The sequence below is a fragment of the Lissotriton vulgaris genome, chromosome 4_1 (genome assembly GCF_964263255.1).
Source record: "Lissotriton vulgaris chromosome 4_1, aLisVul1.2, whole genome shotgun sequence".
NCBI lineage: Eukaryota > Metazoa > Chordata > Amphibia > Caudata > Salamandridae > Lissotriton > Lissotriton vulgaris.
The window spans coordinates 1,256,382,164-1,256,404,191 of record NC_141691.1 but is presented as its reverse complement, the minus strand read 5'-3'; positions in this window follow the sequence as shown (position 1 = coordinate 1,256,404,191).

Sequence of the window (22,028 nt, the reverse complement as noted above, 5' to 3'; positions counted from 1 at the left end):
TACGATAGTGCCTATTTTTAAAAAAGGGAATAGGGATAGTCCTCAATGCTATCTCCCAATTTCATTAATTGATGTTGTAGGAAGGTGGGTATCTGACTATGGTTGCCCCCAACTTTTTGCCTAGTGTTTTGCTGGTTTTCGACTTAGTTGGCCTGGGAACCTGCTATTCAGGACCCCAGGCTTCCTGCTCTCTCGGTTAAAATGGACTCCATGTACCATAGGTACATATCTAATTGGATACTGGGTCACCTTATCAGTCCCTGTACAGTGTACCTTAGGTACCCAGGGCATAGGTGCACTCAGGGCCTACCAGGGGCTGCAGCATGTATTATGCCACCCCAGGTTGGCCATCCAACTCTGACACAACTGGCTGATCAATCAGCTGGGGCAAGGTTGTGTAATCACTCTTTGCTATAGATATAGTATACCTATATCTAAACCTAGAATGGACACATATACTCCTATAAGTCACTCCTATGGCAGGCCTTAACAATCCTGAAGGCAGAGTGCTTGGAATTATGTGAGATAGTGCTCTGGCATGAGCTGAGCCTGTCTGCAGCTTTCGGAACCAAGTCCTGTATCTGTTTCCATGATAACGCTATACCATATACTCTTAAGTGCATTATAATCCTCGCGGTTATTGTTAACTTTGGCATAGCATTATCAAAACATGTCGAGTAAGGGGTCATACGAATTGGAATTCTACCCCCTCGCCAGTTCTGGTGACAGGGGTAGCATTCCACCCTTTTAGAGGGACACGACATGTACCTAACTGTGAACCCCGGTTAAAGTTAACCCGAGCCTCAGCATCACAAAATGGATGCTGCCACCAAAGACACAAGTTTGACCTCCTGCTGCTGGGAGTCCTTCCAGCGAGGGAGGCTTGGACAAAGGGTTTCCTGCCTTGGGAGGTGCTAGCACCACCCCAGACAGGATTTTGTGTATTGGGTAGGACAGGGCTGAAAGGAATGAGACATGCCTGGGGCACACAAGGTGTCCCTGTGCATACACCGGTCTAAACCAGTTCCTGGGGCTCTCCAGCCCCAGCTCTGGCGCAAGACCGGACAAAGGATAGGGGGTGTAACCACCCCCTTCCTGGTCCCACCCATAGGAGGGACCTAGTCGTAGTACAGCCCCCTTTAGCAGGATAAAGGTAGGAGCTGGTCCCATTCCAAGTTAGATTAATCCTCAACTGAAACTCTACAAGAAAAAACTCTGGACTTCGACTTTCTACACAGATGACTGAAGAAATCTCCCTTGTGGGCAAGGAGTGTCCACCCTGCACAAGCAGACACCATCAGCGTCCAGCGGCTTCCCTTTGTCGTCTTCCCTCGAGGATCCAGACTTCAGAGCCTGACGAGACCCAGATTCCCAGACCTCTCCGACCTCTACCTACATCTGCAGCACAGCTGAGATCCGTGGGTGCTATGAGACACGTGGGACCGGCCATATTGGAAGAAGCAGCACTTCGCTCCAGCACGACTTCTGAGGTAACTTCGACCAAGTGCTTTGGGGACTGAGAAGCCCCGACCCCGAGCAGCTCTTGCACCGAAGAGCAGCCCTCCAGCATCCACAAGATCTGCGTGGGGCCCTTCTGCCGGTTTGTTGCTCGACGCGTTGTCTGGTCACTTGCCGGCTGCTAGTGACCTCCTAGACGACGAATCTTGAAATCCAATCTGCTGGGCTAGTTGCTCCAGACTGGCCCCTGTTTCCCTGCAAAGGAGAAGCACCCCGGACCCTCCTGGTCACTCCAGATGCCGTTTCCACTCACCGCATGGGTTGCCTTTGCCAAGGCCTGTTGACTCCAAATCCGTATCCGACACCGCCGACAGCGAGAGCCTGCGTGGGACAGCTCGTGCCTCCATCCTGGTCATTGAAGACACCACCTGGTCCACGTGGCTGCAGAGTCAAGAGTCCACTCTTCACCTGATCGCGACGACAGCCTCTAGGTCCACTCCTGGTTCCACTCCAGTCACTGGCTAGTGACTTTGAACATTGTCCCCTCTGCTTTCAGGTCTTCAGCATCTCTGATCCACCCTTGGATCACACCGGACATCTTCCTCCTGGTCGCCTGCACCATCTTTTCATCCAGGCTCCATAGACTTCAACGCCGGAACCCGACACAACTTTGCACCTATGCACCCGCAGCCTGTGGGTGAGGTAACAAGAGCATTTTGGTGCTCAAGGGTAGATTGACTCTCCTAGTGTCCAGTTCCACGGTCGTTTTAGTCCTAACTAGTCAGGATTGTCCATACTCACCTTTTTCTTGAACTGTACTGTCCATAGACTTTGTTACGCATCTTGCGTGTGAGTTCACACTCTGCACACGCGTTCCATGGGCCTCCTATTACTTACCTAAAGTTAGGGTAGTGTAGTCCCAGCGATCCTACAGCCTCTGGACAGCTCCATTCCTTCTATCGACTTTCGCATTCCACTTACTTAGTATATGGTTTGTTGTGCCCCTAGGGCAACATTGTAATTGTGCAACTTAAACATATTTTTCTTAAGAGTCTTGTCATGTGCTTAGCCCTCTGATCTCATAAAGAGTTCAGAGGTGTTTGTTAGTTAATAAATATCTTGTTTATTTTCATAAGTACCTGTGTGGTGTCCTTTCATTTGGTATTCAAGGGGTTATATGTGGTAAAACAGCTGGCTTCACATGCCAAAAGAGTTTAGCCTAAGACTGCTTTGTCCATGCTACCATTAGGATAGCTGGTCTATAAGGTTGACTTACAACCAATCACCATAAGGGTTGTTTGGACTGATACAAGGTGATCACTAGAACTAGTGAGCATCATATATCAGGCCAACTTCTCACAGATGTTACTGCCAAAATTCTAGGACGCATTATTCTTAAACGGTTGACACTATGAGCGGAGGAGCAGAATGTCATTACTGATGTTCAATATGGGTTCAGGGCAAGTAGATCTACTACAGATCAATGTCTAAACTTGTACTTTTTGTTGGCAAAATATACCATCTCTAGTACTGAGTCTGTCTTTCTTACCTTCATGGACCTCACAGCAGCTTTCGACTATGCCAACAGGGAGAAGTTATGGAATCTAATAGGTGTATAAGGGGCAGACAAAGAACTAATAAAGATCATGAAAGCCCTCCACTGGAATACCTCAGCTAAAGTAAGGTACAATACAGAGGGGGGTGCACCGAGTCCTTCACCTGTGCCAGTGGTGTACGGCAGGGGTGCATTTTGGCCCTATTTTAATTCTCCCTATACATAAATGGTCTGGAACAAGCCCTACTAGGCCTAAAGGTAGACTCCCCAAGAGTAGGAAACAGACCAATCCCGGTTCTGCTCTACGCAGACGACGCGGTCCTACTGGCACGCACTCCACTCGGCCTACAGAGACTGATTATTGGCTTTGTGGATTTCATGAACAACTTGGACCTAAGCGCCAACTTGTCCAAGTCGTACATACTAGAAGCAGGCAGGAAAGTCTATAAAGGCTAAAATTTCAGAATAGGCGCCCACAAACTAGAGAAGGTTGAGACCTTCTCATACTTGGGTATTTTATTTGACGGGCACTTAAATTTTAAAGCGTTAATTGAAGAGAGAGATAATAAGGTAGCAGCCAGCGCAGGGGCAATCATGAACTTTGGCAGCAGAACCGGACGCTGGTCCCCAGAAGAAATGATGAACCTATATAATTCAATATGTTTCGCCAAAGCGGCATACGGGGCGGAACTGTGGGGATTTATGGGGGTAGAGAAGCTACAGTTACAGGAAAATAAATTCATGAGACGATTGCTTAAATTACCACAGTGTGTCCCTGCAAGTAATGTTCATGAAGAACTGGGTGCGGGCCCCCACATAGAGGATAAGGTGCAGGTCAGACGCTGTTCACTCTACGCTTCACAGCCGAGTGGTCGCTCCCTTTGGCCCGGTATCGTTTTCCTAACGCTTTGTGCTTTGTGCTGATATTTGTGCTCACTGAACTGCCTGCTGTGCGCTGTATATGCCGCTTAGCATTTTGTTTAATTGTCGTGTCATTTCACTTTGCCAGCGCGACTTTGCTGCTCTTCGACTTTTCCCCAAACGCCCTCATTGTGCTTTGTGCTGATATTTGTGCTCACTGAACTGCCTGCTGTGCGCTGTGTATGCCGATTTGCATATTATTTAATTTCTGTGTCTTTCCACATTGCCAGCGCGACTTTGCTGCTCATTTCGACTTTTCCCCCAAGCGCCCTCCATTTTGTTGTTGTTGTCCTGTTACCTAGCCCGCCCCGCCTCCCAGCTGAGACGCCCTCCCACAAAGTTAAAAGCGCTCCGTTACCTAGAAGCACCGTGACTCACTCTACGCTTCACAGCCGAGTGGTCGCTCCCTTTGGCCCGGTATCGTTTTCCTAACGCTTTGTGCTTTGTGCTGATATTTGTGCTCACTGAACTGCCTGCTGTGCGCTGTATATGCCGCTTAGCATTTTGTTTAATTGTCGTGTCATTTCACTTTGCCAGCGCGACTTTGCTGCTCTTCGACTTTTCCCCAAACGCCCTCATTGTGCTTTGTGCTGATATTTGTGCTCACTGAACTGCCTGCTGTGCGCTGTGTATGCCGATTTGCATATTATTTAATTTCTGTGTCTTTCCACATTGCCAGCGCGACTTTGCTGCTCATTTCGACTTTTCCCCCAAGCGCCCTCCATTTTGTTGTTGTTGTCCTGTTACCTTGCCCGCCCCGCCTCCCAGCTGAGACGCCCTCGCCCCTCCCCTTCCACCACCCATATATGACAGTAGTTCCCGCGCGCAGCGTTTACGCGCAGCGTTCGCGCCCAATCCGCGCCGAAGGTGCGCCAAAGGTAAGCCCGTCTACGCCCGTCCGCGCCTGGACCGCGCCCAGCGCCAGTCCCCCTGCCCCTCGCGCTGCCCAGCCCCCCCGCGTTACCTATGATGCTGCCACCCTCCTAGCCCTTAACCCCGGTCGCACCCCCAACTGCGTCCAAGCCGCTCCTGGACGCACCCATGGACCGTTCTCCTGCCTCTCCTGCAAATTTAGCGGCACCGACAACATCCCCGCTACGACCACTCCACAGACTCCTGACCCCAACCACCTAGAATGCATCCTTCTCAACACCCGATCGGTCCACAGACACGCCATCGACCTCTGGAATCTACTAGACACCATCTCTCCAGACGTCGCCTTCCTAACAGAAACATGGATGAACGCTTCCTCCGCCCCTGACATCGCCATTGCCATCCCTGAAGACTATAAGATCACACGCAAGGACCGCACCGACCATACAGGAGGTGGAATCGCTATCGTCCATAAGAAATCAATCCGCATCTCAACCAGCTCTGACGCCAACCTCGCTAACTCCGAACACCTTCACTTCCAGATCCACATCGACCCCAAGACCACACTCAGAGGCACCCTCCTCTACAGACCACCAGGACCCCGCGCAAAATTCAGTGAAGACATCACAGACTTCATCACCCCACACGCGCTCCCCTCCAAAGACTACATCCTTCTGGGAGACCTCAACTTCCACCTTGAAAAAATCAACGACCGCAACACTGCCACCCTCTTGGACAACCTAGCCAACCTCGGACTTAAACAACTGGTCACTTCCCCCACCCACATCGCAGGTCACACACTCGACCCAATCTTCACCTCCAGCAACCACGTCTCCTTCAGCCACACCACAGATCTCCTCTGGACTGACCACAGCTGCGTTCACTTCACCTACAACAAGCCGAAACCCATCAACCACCTCCAACCAACTCTGCAAAGAAACTGGAACAAAATCACCACAGAGCAGATCTCCACATCGCTCCTTCAAACCTCCCCAGCCCTCTCCTCTAACGCCAACGAAGCCGCCTCCAACCTCACCCTTTGGCTATCCAACACCGCCGACACCTTAGCACCACTGAAAAAACGTCAACACAAACTTGGCAACAAGAAGGCTTCATGGTTCAACGATGACCTCAAAAAGTCCAAGAAACTGTGCCGCTCCCTTGAAAAGGCCTGGAAAAAAGACCCAACCACCAGCACCAAGGACGCCTTCAAAAGCGCCACCCGCACTCACCACCAACTGATCCGAAAAGCCAAGAAAACAGCATTCAAGGATCGACTTGACAACAACGCCCACAACAGCAAGGAACTCTTCAACATCGTCAAGGAATTTTCCAACCCCTCGGCCAACTCCAACGACATCACCCCCTCTCAAACCCTCTGCGATTCTCTAGCCTCTTTTTTCCACAACAAGATTGCTGACATCCACAACAGCTTCGACAACCAACCCGGAAGCCAACCCACCCTACCACCAGCTGACCATCCTCCCCCCGTTAACACCCTTAACGCCTGGAACCCAATCTCCACTGAGGACACCATCCGCCTGATGAATTCCATCCACTCTGGATCCCCCACAGACCCATGCCCTCACCACATCTTCAACAAAGCAGACTCCGTCATAGCCCCGCACCTCCGAGACGTCATCAACTGCTCCTTCAACTCCGCCACCTTCCCAGAAGACTGGAAACACGCTGAACTCACCGCCCTTCTGAAAAAACCAACAGCAGACCCCACCGAACTCAAAAACTACCGCCCCATCTCGCTTCTTCCATTCCCGGCCAAAGTCATCGAGAAAGCTGTCAACAACCAGCTCGCCGCCTTCCTTGAAGCCAACAAATCACTCGACCCCTCACAATCTGGATTCCGAGCCAAACACAGCACTGAGACCGCCCTCATCGCAGCATCAGACGACATTCGAACTCTACTGGACAATGGAGACACAGTCGCCCTCATCCTCCTGGACCTCTCAGCAGCCTTCGACACAGTCTGCCACAGCACCCTTTTACAACGCCTCAGAAACATCGGAATCCAAGGAATGGCTCTGGAATGGATCACCTCGTTCCTCACCGGAAGAACCCAGAGAGTCCGCCTCCCACCATTCAAGTCTGAGGCCTCTGAAATCATCTGCGGCGTACCACAAGGATCCTCACTCAGTCCCACCCTCTTCAACGTATACATGAGCCCCCTCGCGGCCATCGCCTGCCAACACAACCTTAACATCATCTCTTACGCGGATGACACTCAAATAATCCTATCTCTCACCAAGGACCCCAGCACCGCCAAAACTAACCTACACGAAGGAATGAAAGAAGTCGCCGAATGGATGAAACAAAGTCGTCTGAAACTGAACTCAGACAAAACAGAAGTCCTCATCTTAGGTAATTCCCCCTCTGCATGGGACGACTCCTGGTGGCCGGAAGCCCTCGGAAATGCACCCATCCCGACAGACCACGCACGGAACCTTGGCGTCATCCTGGATTCTTCACTCTCAATGAACAGACAAGTCAGCGCCGTATCCTCTTCCTGCTTTAACATTCTTCGCATGCTCAGAAAAACATTTCGCTGGATCCCCACCGAAACAAGGAAAACAGTCACCCACGCTCTAGTCACGAGCCGACTGGACTACGGAAACACCCTCTACGCAGGTACCTCCGCTAAACTCCAGAAGAAACTACAACGAATCCAAAACGCCTCAGCCAGGCTCATATTAGACATCCCACGCAACGAACACATCTCTGGTCACCTTAAAGACCTCCACTGGCTACCCGTCAACAAGAGAATTACTTTCCGACTGCTTACCCACGCACACAAATCACTCTACGACATCGGACCAGACTGCCTCAACTCTCGACTGTCCTTCTACACCCCCTCCCGCCAACTTCGCTCTTCCAGCCAAGCCTTCGCCACTGTACCTCGCATCAACAAGACCACCATGGGAGGCAGATCCTTCTCATACCTGGCTGCCAAAACATGGAACTCACTCCCCGCTTACCTTCGCCTCACCCAGAATCACCTAGCGTTCAGAAAACAGCTTAAAACGTGGATATTTGACAAATAATCCTCCTCCCCTTCCTAAGCGCCTTGAAACCCTCTGGGTATGTAGTGCGCTATACAAATTTTATGACTTGACTTGACATGACTTGACTTAGCCTGGTTAAAAATGTTGACTAATCCGAAAGCAGAACTGACCAGACAGATAATCAAGGACTGTCGGGGTATGGACAGGGGGATGAATATTCTATGGCTAAAATACCTGAGAGCCACCTTTGAAGCTATTGGCCATAAAGATCTTTTTTCCAACCCAGACAGAATTATCGGGGGGGACAAGGCGATAGTATAAAAGGGTTTTTTGATGTACAAAGCTGCCATCAGAGAAGAGAGGGACTGGAATAAAAAGTTGGTGAAAGATTATGGGCTGGTGAGGACCTCTGATGGAACAGAACTATACTTGTCCCTTATATATAATCCCCATGACAGATTCTTATTAGCACGTTTTAGGCTCAATTTTTTACATTATTTATTAGCCGAACCGGCGGGTTTTAGCAATGTTTTGGAGCCCAAGGGTCCCTGCGGCTGCGATCAACGATCTCCGCAGGATACCCTTCATTTTGTATTACTGTGCCCTTTTTATTCATTACCGAGGTGCCGATTTTTAATTGATTAGCTGAAAAAGAACAATTTTAAACAGGCCAAGGTGGCACTCCTATATTTACAAATGGCCCAGGATTTCCGGACTCTATTTTGTATTATACGTTTTTTAAGATTGGCAGTCAAGTTAAGAGAGACAAGAGAGATCTGTTAAAGGGCGTCCCCGAGATATATGTGAACAATAAGGCAGGGAGGGGGTGGGCAGTGACTGGATTGCATACAGATGAAATAGACAAGTAGTTTGGCAGGATGAATGTATATACACGACACTGTCATTTATCTGGTTTTCCTTACAAGAGACATTCGAGATTTGTGGAAGGTCCCCCCCAAGATACAAGATACAAGCGAGCAAAAATATGGGGTGGAGACGGAGAATATCAGGATGTAAATAGATTAACTCGCGTAACCTCTGGGAATGAAGATTGTATAAACATGATATTAATTTTTCAACCTGTACTTTTATGGTGTTTGTAAATGCCGAATAAAGTTTCTTTGATTGATTGATTGATACCTGCCTTCAATTTTTGCAAAAAGTGAATTACAAATCCAAACCAAAAGACCTAGGCCAAACAAATCAAGAGTGTCGCTTCAGCGACCTTACCAAACAGAAGTCTCCATCTCCCACTTGTCAATCTCTGGTTGACCTAATGGTCACTGCAAAATTGCGCCAAAGAAAACCCCAGTTAAGACCGGCCACCACCTGAAGGGTCAAATCAGGAAAACTGGAAAAATCACGTCAGTCTGCAAAGACAAAGGTCTGGGGGAGCGATTGATTCTGGCTCTCCTATACGCGTATGATGCTGCCCAATTAGGGAGAACTGCGATTGGCCTACAAGTTTTTTAAACCTCCTTTGCTGTTTTTATGAAATCCTTGGATCTAAGTGTAAATTTCTCAAAATCACATACAATTTTAATTGGTTCTAAGCCTAAAAGGTTCAAAATTCTCCATTGTGAGGGTAATGTGATTACCAGGGTTGCCATCTTCCCTTACCTAGGCGTTTTATTTGATGATCGAGGTACTTTGATCCCACAATTACATGCAAAGAGAAATGTATTGGCTACATCCACATCTGCCGTTCTAGGTTTTGCACGCAGGTTAGGGGCTAAACCAATGCAAGCATTGTTAAAAGTATATAGAGCAAAATGTACCTCCATTGCAATTTATGGCACAGATATATGGGGATTTAGAGAAGCAAGGGAAATTCAAGTAGTTGAGAATACATTTTTTAAGAAACTTGCTATTGGTGCTACAATCCACGCCAACATATATAATTCACCAAGAGACTGGGACAAGCTTTGTGGAGAATTTAATTGTAATATCACCTCTAGGCATGAGCGGATTTTGCGGATTGGCAATCCGCGAATTTGCGGATTTGCGGATTGCAAAAAATCCGCAAAATCCGCGAATCCGCGCGAATTTTTTTTTTTATGTTCGCACGGGTTTCTGCAAGTTTGCGAGGGTTTTGTACAATTTCGCAAATTGCGAAATTGTACAAAACGCGTGCGAACTTGCAGAAACCCGTGCGAACACAATGTGCCTCTTGTGTGAATAAAAGGTCAGAGAAAGATCAGTTCAGCAGATGAAGAGAAAGAAGCTCCTGGTCACAGGAACTGCACGGGTATTGCGCTTGTGAAAGTCAAGGATGCAAAGCCTATCCAGCATCACAGCTGATTTTCCACGGTAGATTTGGGAAGAAGGCACACCTGTCCAGCCTCGACGACGCTCACAATTGTTTTTGGGCTAATGAATGAGTCACTGAATTTGAGCATCAACTAGTTCGAGCGACCATGTGTGTGTTACTATGCAATCGCCCCGAAGGGCGCTGGGGTCCCTTGAGTGAGCTGCAGACCTGTGCCCAGCCATGCAACTATTTTACAATGGCGCCAGCAAGCTGCCAGCGCCGTTGTAAAATAGTTACAAAGTTAGCTTGCACCGGAAGCACTTAGATAAAATAAAGCAGCACCTGCTTCGTTTTATCTAGTGGTTCCTGTGCAAGCTAACTTTGTAACTATTTTACAACGGCGCTGGCGCCATTGTAAAATAGTTGCATGAGTGGGGGTTCAACTTTTGAACCCGTTACGTTCGCGGATTTTTTTTTTGCGGATTTTGCGGGAAATCCGCAAAATTCGCGGATTGCGGATTTCCCAAAAATCCACAAAATCCGCGAGCGTAACGGATTTCCCGCTCACACCTAATCACCTCTCTCAAAATGGATTACAACCTGGCTAAATCCCGAACTTAAATTGAATTGTGAAGTCATGAGAGATTGTTTGTCTCTAGATCGAGTCAGTTGAATCCCTTGGTTATATCAAAAGGCTGGCTGTGGGACAGCCAGAATTATTTAATTTCACCAGAAAAATTAGTAAATGCCAATATCCAGTGGGTGAAAAAATCTTATTTATACATTGCTTTTATGGAAAGAGAAGAAAGGGAGTTGGCAAAAACAATGGTATGTGCCCAAAATTTGCTAAAAACGTCTTGTGCAATCGAACCTTATTTGAATGTGGTAACCAGCTCTAACCACTGCTTTCTTCTGGTAAGATTCAGGCTGAACCAGCAACATTTTCTCCTTGCCGATCCTCCGGGATGGAGAAGTGTGGAGGATCTGGGAGTATGTTCACGTGACAATTTCTCCACCCAGGACACATTGCACTTTGTTCTATTCTGCAAGCATTTATTGCACATTCAGAGACATTTTATCCTCCCAATTTTAAAGACCAAAGGATTTTTACAAGCAAAACTAGCACTTATATGTTTACAGATGCTGTCCAATGTCTGGAAGATTTATAGTACAGCGAGTTTCCTTACTGCAGCTGTTAGAGTAAGGAGAAAAAAAGCAAGAGTGATTTCTATGACCTAGTTTACATTAATTAATTTTAACAAATCAGAGTTTGAATGTTGTATTTTAAATTGTTTGTTTCTAATTTTTCTATGTTTAAAATGTGTGCAATATTATTGCTGCTAACAAATGGTATATTAATTTAATATTCTTTGTATAGAATGCTTTTATGGTTTTAATTAACCGAATAAAGTACTTTTTGACTGACAAAGGTCTCCTTGTGCAGAGCGTTCCTCAGCAATATTTCGATCTTTCGTCGAGACCACTCCTTTGGACTGCCACATCTCCGATGGGGCCCCAGGAGTTGGGTGCCAACTGTGGAAATGTACCTTTTTGAGCGTACACTAGTGCAGGGTCACCCTTTTGTCCACGGGTTCAAAGACCAACAAAATAGAGATCGGTTCTGGAGTTGGAATAAATAACAAGTTTATTAATCACTCATGAGTGGGACCACGTCCACACAACTCTCTCAAGTTCTGCAGGAGGTAGTACACTGAATTCACAAACCGTGTCCCTTTTATGCTGGTTTTCTGCAATGTAAGCATGTGAACAGAAATGGAAAGAACAGTTTTTAGAAATAGCTATCAGCAAACAAGGGCAGATGAATAACCACGTGGTCAGCAAAGTGGGAGGGAAAGCAGAAATGCTTATGGCAGCAGTAAATGGTTGACAGTTAACATCTGAGACCAGGTACACAGGCAGCTACAAACCCTCAATTGCTTTAGCTGAGTCAGGAAGTCAACTAAAATAGATAACACCAGCAGAGTGAAAAATACGAGCAGCAGCCTTCAGAACTCCCGAGGCTTCGCCGGGAGCAACGCTTCTTTTAAAGCCCTCACCTTCCTGGTCAGCGCTTGTTCTGCCACCAGCTGCGCTCTGGACTTCCGCGCACGGCAGCAAACCACTTTTAGCAGCCTCCATTCTTTCCCTTCTGCACGCCACCCAGAGCACCTCCCGCTGATCGTCTCTTGAGACGGGCGAGATTCCATCTTGGGCGGCTCTGGGTCAGCGTTGCAGCGTTTGGGCCCCTCCCCCCAAGACAAGTACTTCAGGCGCTCGCTGGTCACCGCGCCTTACACGCATCAGCCTTCAGAACTCCCGAGGCTTCGCCGGGAGCAACGCTTCTTTTAAAGCCCTCACCTTCCTGGTCAGCGCTTGTTCTGCCACCAGCTGCGCTCTGGACTTCCGCGCACGGCAGCAAACCACTTTTAGCAGCCTCCATTCTTTCCCTTCTGCACGCCACCCAGAGCGCCTCCCGCTGATCGTCTCTTGAGACGGGCGAGATTCCATCTTGGGCGGCTCTGGGTCAGCGTTGCAGCGTTTGGGCCCCTCCCCCCTAGCCACTCCCTCCCATGTGTCCCCACATGATGGTGGGCCAGTCCCGGCAGCGCAGCGGACGAGCGCAGCGGGCGCGACGAAGGCGCGCCGAAGTTGCGCCTAAGTTAAGCCCGTCTGCGCCCGTCCGCGACGGGCCGGGACCTAGGGCCATAGACCCTGCCCTTCCCTTGTCGTACACCTCTGCCCAGCTAATTTCCCTTTCTGTCTCTGCTCCTCTCTCTCCTACAGCAGTTCAACACCTATCCTCGCATGGTATTTATGCTCCCCACCTTCCCTGTCCTTCCCCGGTTTCTCCCATTTCCTCACCACCCACCTCTTCTATGCCCTCTGTCACTGGCATCATTTCTGGTCCCCCAGCCGCCTCTGCTATCCTTCTTAATACTCGTTCCGCTACCAAAAATCAAACTGCCCTTTTCAACCTCTTGGATACTGACTCCCCGGATTTTCTTTTTCTCACCGAAACCTGGTTTTCCTCCGACTCACTCCCTGACCTTCTTGCCATTCTTCCTAGTACTCACTATGCCCTTCGTGCTGACCGCCCTGACGGAAAAACTGGAGGAGGTGTGGCGATGATAATTCGCTCTTCTATGAAATTTCAGCTGCTTCCGCACCCCCGCATATCCAGTGTTGACTTCTTGGTGGCGCGCTCTCTCAATCTGCCGGTACCCCTCACGGTGGTCCTTGTGTACCGCCCACCCCAAAGCATGCCTTCATTTGTTTCCACCTTGCAGGATCTTCTGGCCACTTTGGCGGTAAATAATTCTTCGCTGCTCCTGCTCGGTGACTTCAATTTTTGGCCGGGTGATCCGAGGGAAGATTCCTCTTCCAAAGATTTCTCTGCCACACTTCAGTGTTTTAACTTTCTACCTCATGTTTTGGCCCCTACCCACATTCATGGTCACATTTTAGACCAAATTTGGTCTTTACGCTGTCAACTCTCGCCCACTTCTATTTTACCTTGTGTTTGGTCGGACCACTCCATGATCTCCTTTTCTATTCATCTAGGTCATGTTGAGAAAGCTCCCCTGCCTAAAAACATCTCGGCCCGTAGCTGGAACAAACTGATCTTAACAACCTTTCATCTCTATTGTCTTCTTCCGCTCCTACTCTGACCCACCTATCCCTGGAAAGTCAGGCCCACGCCATTAACACCTGGCTCTCTTCTGCTTGCGACCAGGTCGCTCCTCTCAAAAAAATTCAATCGGCCCGCCCCCATGACGCTCACAAGTGGTTTTCGAGTGACCTTAAATCCCTGAAATTAGAGCTCAGGCGCTCGGAGCGTCATTGGCGTCGCAACTACTGCCCTACCCTTCGTCTTAAATACAAAGCCCTCCTCAATACCTACAAAAAAGCCATTTTAGCGGCCAAATCCAAATACTTCAATGAGCGTGTTGCCCTGTCAGCCAACAAGTCCCGTGAGATTTTTGCACTTGTTCACAGTCTTGCTACCTCCCATCGTGCTTGTCTCTCCCCTGCCCCTTCTCAATCTCTCTGTTATTCTTTGAACGATTATTTTATCAATAAAATTATCACCATTAAAGCCAATATTCCCATTGTGTCCCCTCCTGCTCTGCCTGATTATTCTCACCTTTCTTCTTCTGTTTTGGATCATTTTGAACCCATTTCTCCTGAGCTTTTCCTTGACCTGCTCGTCAAGGTCAAGTCGGGCTCTCCTGCAGATTGTGCCCCTGCACGGATCCTCAGAACTCTTTACACTAGCTGTCTGGCCCCCCCCCTCACTTTTCTTAACACTTCTTTGGCCTCGGGTTGTGTTCCCCCCTCTTTCAAATCTGCTATTGTTTTTCCTATTTTGAAAAAGGCTGGCCTCGATCCCTCCCTCCCATCTAACTTCAGGCCGATTTCCCTTCTCCCCTACCTAGGGAAGATTCTTGAAAGTTATGTAACATCCTGCCTCTCTGCCTACATTGAGGAGAATCATCTTCTGGCCTCCCACCAGGCGGGTTTTCGTCCTGGCCACTCCACTGAGGGAGTGGTCCTCGCGGTCCTTGATGAACTTAAGGGCAGGGCCGATAACAACCTCCCCCAGGCCTTGGTCCTTTTGGACTTGTCCGCTGCGTTTGATACTGTCGATCATGCCATCCTTCTCGACCGTGTCAGCGCAGCGGGCATCCAAGGCACTGCCTTCTCCTGGATCGCGTCCTTCCTCCAAGGCAGGTCACAGGCAGTCCACCTTTCTGATTTTTCTGCTCCCCCACTCCCGGTTACCTGTGGGGTCCCCCAGGGTTCTTCCCTTTACCCTCTCCTCTTTAATCTTTATATCCGTCCCCTCATCTCCTCTCTTCTCGAGCTGGGGGTCTCTGTGTATAATTACGCTGACGACCTCCAGCTCGTCTTCGATCTTTCCTCCCCAGCTGACTCTCTTCCTAAATTCTGTTCTACTCTCCTTTTTATCTCCCAGTGGATGAGCTTCAATCATTTGAAGCTCAATCCCGATAAAACCGAGCTTGTCCTTACCGGCGGCTCATCTAATCCCTGGTCCTCTGCCCATTGGCCCCTTTCTTTTGGTCCCCCCCTCTCCTGTTCCCTCAGTCCGGACTTTGGGCATCAAGATCAGTAATGATCTATCCATCCACGCCCAAATCAGTTCCGTTGTGTCTTCTTGTTTTTCTTCCCTCCGCCTCATTCGCAAGATCTCCCGTTTTTTTTCTGTGGATGCCCTCAAAACCATCATCACGGCCCTTATTACATCCCGCCTGGATTATGGCAACGGCCTGTACGTAGGCATCCCTGCCTACGAAACTCGCCGTCTCCAGGCCATCCAAAACCAGGCGGCCCGTCTTATTCTTTGTCTTCCCAAATCCTCCCACATTACCCCAGCCCTCAAATCCCTCCATTGGCTCCCGGTTCTTTTCAGGTCCCGGTTCAAATTAGCATGTCTGGCTTTCCGAGCGCACGCTCGTTCTGCCCCGCTTTTCATTAACTCTCTTATCTCCTCTCATGCCCCCAGTCGTTCTCTCCGCTCTTCTTCTCTTTCTCTTCTTCATGTTCCCCGCTTCCGCAAAACCCGAACCGGGGACACCCGCTTCTCTGTCCTGGCCCCCCAGATCTGGAACAATCTCCCTCTCTCCATCCGCTCTATTCCCATTTTTTCCCACTTTCGCAAAGCCCTTAAAACTTTTCTTTTCCTTCAGGCTTTTCCCGACTAACCTCTCATGGGACCCTCTGTAGAATCTGTTGTGTTCCTCAGCGCCAGGAAGCCGCTTGGCCGCAGTGCGCTTTAGAAATTTCTTTTTCATTTCATTTTTCATTTCATTTCAGCAGAGGACAGAAGAATTACGAAGGAAACTGAATGGACACCACAGCCAAAATGGCTGTCCCTTATGCTAAGTAAAATATTACACATTTCCACACCACATGGAATCTTGCTGCACTGCCCTGCGTCAAACGAAAAGGGAAGGATTGTGCTGTATCTATGTGATATGGTGCATTGCTGTCCTTTTCCCCTGCACTGGCATACAAAGGGCTGGCATGTGCCAATGCAGGCAACCTTGTGCCATGGTGCAATGAAGTTTGCGTTGTAGGGGTGATTGATTTTGTGTAGGAAGGGACACCTTCCGGCACAAAAACAATCACAAGTGGTGTTTTCCTCTTTCTATGTGTGCTACAGAATGGAATCAGTAAGAGAGGACTGGTAGCAGGGATATGGGGATTCCAGGGGGGCCTCGGGCCTTGCAGAAGCAGAGGCTGAGAGCGGCCTGCAAAAACCACATTGGGGGAGCCCAGGAAGACTGAGGGAGGAGAGGGAGTGAGCTGAGGGGACACCCCTGGTGGGACAGAGGCACCAAGAAGACCACCTCCAAACCTGTCCCTTCACATTACCAAGCCTGAAAAATAGCACCGGAGTATAGGTCCTGAGGAGCTCTTATGCTCACTATACCAACCTGTACTTAGATGTAGACCAGAGTCTCCACAGGAAAGTTGACAACTGTGGACTCTAGAGGGCGGGCCCAGGGTGTTGCCTGTCAGCGTGATAAGGGTGTACAGAGGTCAGTGAGGGATTTCTGGCCCCCTGGTTGGCACCCAGCCCAAAGAGAAGAGCGGCTGTCTGTACAAAGGGTGAACGTGCCAAAATACAGAGGGCACAGTGTCCTCAGTATGAGTGGGCTGGGACCAGACAGATGATGATGAGGAGGGCCCGGTATTGGGGAAGGATGGCTCTACTGCGTGGCCTACCTTGACGGATATCATGCAAGCCATCACAGCCTCCCGTGAGGCACTAGAAATGGAGATTGATTCCATTGGCATTAACTTACATCTTCTGAAGGATGATCACCAAAGATTAACAGAGAAGGTAACGGCCATGGAAAAGACACTCTCCAACCTCCCCACAGAAGTGACAGAACTGAAGAAATCTACCAGGGACATTGAAGCCAAGGTATGGGTTGTAGAAGTGAGAGCAGAAGATAGTGAGGGGAGGTCTCGTAGGAATAACCTACACACAGTGGAGATGCTGGAGAGAGAAGAAGGAACAGATATGGCGCAGTTCCTAGAACACTGCATGAAGACAGAAGTAGCACCAGAGGAGCTTTCACCATTTTATGCGCTGGAGCAGGCACACGAGGAGCTCCCCCACGACCTTTGGTGGCACGGTTTCTTCACTTTAGAGACCAAGACCACATTCACAAGCAGGCTCGCCAGAAAAATTATCTGCAAGTGGATAACAGTAAGGTGATGGTGTTTCCCAACTTCACTAGTGAGGTGCAAAGACAGAGAGACTCATTCTTAGCAGTTAAAATGAAGCTGAAGCAGGCACAAGTCACATATGCAATGCTGTTCGCAGCATGACTGAGAGTGTTTGGTCAGGTGTGGTGCAGTTGTTTCACACACCACAGGAAGCCTGGGATTGGCTGAACTCTGGCCCAGGATGAGAGAGGCGGGGAACTTCCCCAAGATCAGTGCCGAAGAAGAAAGACAGGGGACCAGGCACAACTTGGGCCCCCTTCTCAACAGAAGCTAGAGAAGAGCGGCACAAGGCTCTCAAGGCGGTGGCAGAACTTAGTCAAGCAGGGACGAGCCCCAGATCGAGTAGAAGTGACCACAAGACAGAACGCTCAGATGATTCACAGGCAACAAGCGCAGCTGAAGACCTGGAGACGGATATCGCGAAGATAGCGCCCAAATCTGTGGATGAAATCATCTAAGGGAGGAAGGAGGAAACAGAGAGGACATGGATCCTAATGGAACATATCCTTTTGGAAGCAGAGTTAGGGACGGGCGGGGATTAGATGGAGGTTGGTAAATCCACAACCCCAAAGTTACTAATAATTTTGCCTTTTTTTCTTATTTTTTGGATCGGATCTGGACTATCTTTAGCTGTCCTGGAGAGGGGGATTTGGAGGGGTTTGTTTGTTTTGGAAGTTGCTTTCAAGGGCCTGGCGTGTCAGGGGTAGGAAAGTAGATGGGGAGTTGGTAATAAAAGTCCAATGGCACCCGCCATAGACCTTAAGGTTATAGGAAACAAGGGAACCCGAAGGTACTACACTAGGGACCTTGGGCGTTTAACTTATTACAAAAAACAGTGGACCCTAGTAGTTTGGGGGATCGGGGTAAGAATAGACACAAACTGGAATAGTATTTATGTCCTTTGTCCAGCCGGACAGGAATTTATTTGGCGATGCACACAATCAGAAAATAATGTCGAGGGGGCACAACCCGTGACCTACAGTGAACAAAACAAAACAACATGTATAGGCAAGAGCGAGCAAATCGGTCTGTATACTTATAATCAGTGAACAGACTTGATTGTAGTTTGAGTGACCATTGTACATAGCATTCACAAGCATATTCAGTACATATGATCCTATTGTGTCGACGACGTTTCGATGCCGAAAAACAAGATAAATGGCATTATCTACAGGACAAATATATAAATCATGTTTGCCTTGGAATTATAAACAATTGCCTTTCGTGATACATACAATTGACATAAGTGGGAAAAAAATAAGGGAGAGAAGGGAAAAAAAACAATGTGAATACGAGGCCAGGCATGTTTAAAACAAAAAACACATGGTGGTGCATTTTACTGTTCACACCTCAAGGACCGTTCTTTGCTGGCATGCTTAGTGCTGGAGCAATGATGTAATACTGTGCACTTAAACATCGGTGCAGTGGGTAAGATTGAAAATAGGGAGAAGTGCATTGTCGTGCTCAGTTATATTACTGAGACTGACAGCTTCATTGAGAACCATTGGTAATGTTGCCGACGGGTAAAGCGTTCGCCTGGAGGGTTGGGAGGGTTTTGCCATCTCTGTGATTGTTTTCCTCTCCCGACTCCTAGAGGTTTGGGCTGGCCTCTGCCTCTGCCTAAACAATTCCTGTGGGAAGGGCCTGGGCTATCACTCTGGTCATAGTGTTCAGATGAATCTGCTAAGCTATCAGAGAATCCCACAAAATGTTGGCGTCGGTTGAACCGACCCCAGGGTCTCTGGTTTTGAGGTCCACTATAGGTGCGGTTGGTGTAGTAGTCTTTACTGAGGTAAGGATATGTTCTCTCTTGGGAGAAACATTTATTATATTCTTTTTAACTAGTTAAGCGTTAGTCCCTCCTCTATTGTTAATTTTAACCACATGCCCTGTGCTATCTAATTCTCCACTCCAAGATGGCTACTGCGTACTAATTGCATGACTGCCATTCCAATATGGCCACCACACAGTCAGCGTTAGTCCCTCCTTTATTTTTCAAGACCACATGCCCGAGCTATCTCATTCTCAACTCCAAGATGGCTACCGCAAACTAATTGCATGACTGCCATTCCAATATGGCCACCACACAGTCAGCGTTAGTCCCTCCTTTATTTTTCCAGACCACATGCCTTTTTAGCCAGCTCCCATAGAACAGCCCAACAGCGATCCCCGCCAGAGATGCCGCGTCCTGCGATTCTGCAACAGGCACAACTGTAAGTACACTCACCCTAACCCGCTTAACCTTACTCCAGTCCCACTGTCACACAAATATTTTACTGAGCCCGTGCTTCCTTTCCCCAGCGAGCCGTGATCTGGACGGTCTAATCGACTCAAAAGCAGGATATCCGGAAATCCACGCTATCATTGGTAACTCTACTCTGCCCTTTTTTCTTACGCCCAATATGCCATGACTGCACTATACTTATCAAGGCCACCTTCTCCATAGGTCCTAATTGAACCACTCCTCTTGACCTGTACTACCTCCCCGCCTAAGGATCTGCATTGGTAATACCGTTCTCCTCTAATATCACCGCGCCGTTTACACAAAATTGCTCACTGTAGAGATAATTGTCCCCGCCTTAAGGATTAGCCTTGATATTGACGTTCTCCCCGAATGCCACCACGCCGGTCACACAAAACTGCTCACTGTATAGACAATTGTATACCTGGTTAAGATCTGCCGTGATAATACCTTCATATGTCACCATGCCGGTTACACAGAACTGCTCACTGTATAGTCAACCTTGTATCCAACACTGTGTAGTGTAGTCATCGATAGTGCACCAGTCACTCTGGACCCTCTCAATTCTATTCTGGATACTGCCTCGCATTGCGCCATATGTGCCGTTTTGTTTTTTAATCGCCCTTTCTCTGAACTGGTTCCCAATTTGAACTCGAGCTTTTAATTCCAACACCATTCCGCACTGCGCCGTTACTTCTCCTTCCATTTTCGCCGCCTGCGCCGAGCAGACTTCCCTATCCAAAATCACTGCACCGATGTTTAAGTGCACAGTATTACATCGTTGCTCCAGCACTAAGCATGCCAGCAAAGAACGGTCCTTGAGCTGCGAACAGTAAAATGCACCACCATGTGTTTTTTGTTTTAAACATGCCTGGCCTCGTATTCACATTGTTTTTTTTCCCTTCTCTCCCTCAATTTTTTCCCACTTACGTCAATTGTATGTAGCAAGAAAAGAAATTGTTTATAATTCCAAGACAAACATGGTTTTTATATTTGTCCTGAAGATGATGCCATTTATCTTGTTTTTCGGCATCAAAACGTCGTCGACACAATAGGATCATATGTACTGAATATGCTTGTGAATGCTATGTACAATGGTCACTCAAACTACAATCAAGTCTGTTCACTGATTATAAGTATACAGACCGATTTGCTCGCTCTTGCCTATACTTGTTGTTTTGTCTTGTTCAACGTAGGTCACGGGCTGTGTCCCCTTGACATTACTTTCTGATTGTGTGCATCGCCAAATAAATTCCTGTCCGGCTGGACAAAGGACATAAATACTATTCCAGTTTGTGTCTATTCTTACCCTGCTAGACCTTAAGTGCATCTTGTGGAATGTGCGAGGGATGCATACCATCCCAAAGCGCCACAGGATACAAGCATACATGGTGAGACGGGGCCAAATTGCAATGTTGCAGGAGACATATATAACTGCGATGGAAGGGGCGGTGCTACAACGAAGATGGTGGGGCAAGTGTATTACATGAATTACTTAGCATTTCCTAAGGGAGTCCTGGTATGGGTGAGAGCAGGGGTCCCATTCCAATGCTCTAAGCAAATACTCAAGTAGTCCTGGTAGGCAAACTGGATGGGAAGGATGTGTTGATTGATATCATCTATGGGCCAAACACTGATCAAATTTCGTTCCAATCACACATTCTAGCATAGGGGCACCAGTACTGACTGGATCGGTGATACGGGGGGGGGGATTGCAACTTCATTGAATATGTGGTGCTTGACTGATCCCACCCTTCCCTACCAGATTCACCCATACGTAGAGCAGCAGAAGCACACAGGAACGGGCAGCAGCAATGGGGGCTGATAGACACTTGGAGGGCACAACACCCGGGGGACAGAGATTATTCATTTTTTTCGCACCTACATGAACTACACGTTAGGTTAGACTCTCTGCTGTGTTCCCCATATGTGCATGAGTGTGTGCAGACGAGTGAGTAACTGGCAAGGACGATCTTGGATCATAGCCTTCTATTGGTGGTGCTGGTCTGGATGATGAGTAATCCAAAAATTCCAAACTGGCACCTTAGATTGGAGGCATCAGAGGACAATGTTTTCCAAGCAACAATACGCACAGCGATTAGGCTATACTTTGATGAGAATGCCGAGACGGCTGTGAACCCTTTGGTGGAATGAAAGGCCTTCAAGGCTGTGATACAGGGTAGGTGCATCTCTGAGGTGGTAGGCGTGAGGAAGATTCTTCTGAGGGACACCATAGCAACGGAGCAACGCCTCCGAGAGCTTGAGAGGAAGGGACCGGACAGGAGAGGCAAGCAAGAGGAACTGTTAGCGGCTAAAGAGATAGTAGCTGAACGTGTAGAGAGGTTGCGCTATAAAAGTTATATGGCACGTGCTCACACAGAAAGGGATAAGCCTGGGGCACTGCTGGCCTGGTTGGCTAGCCCGGCTAGGAGAGGGTTGGTTATCCTGGAA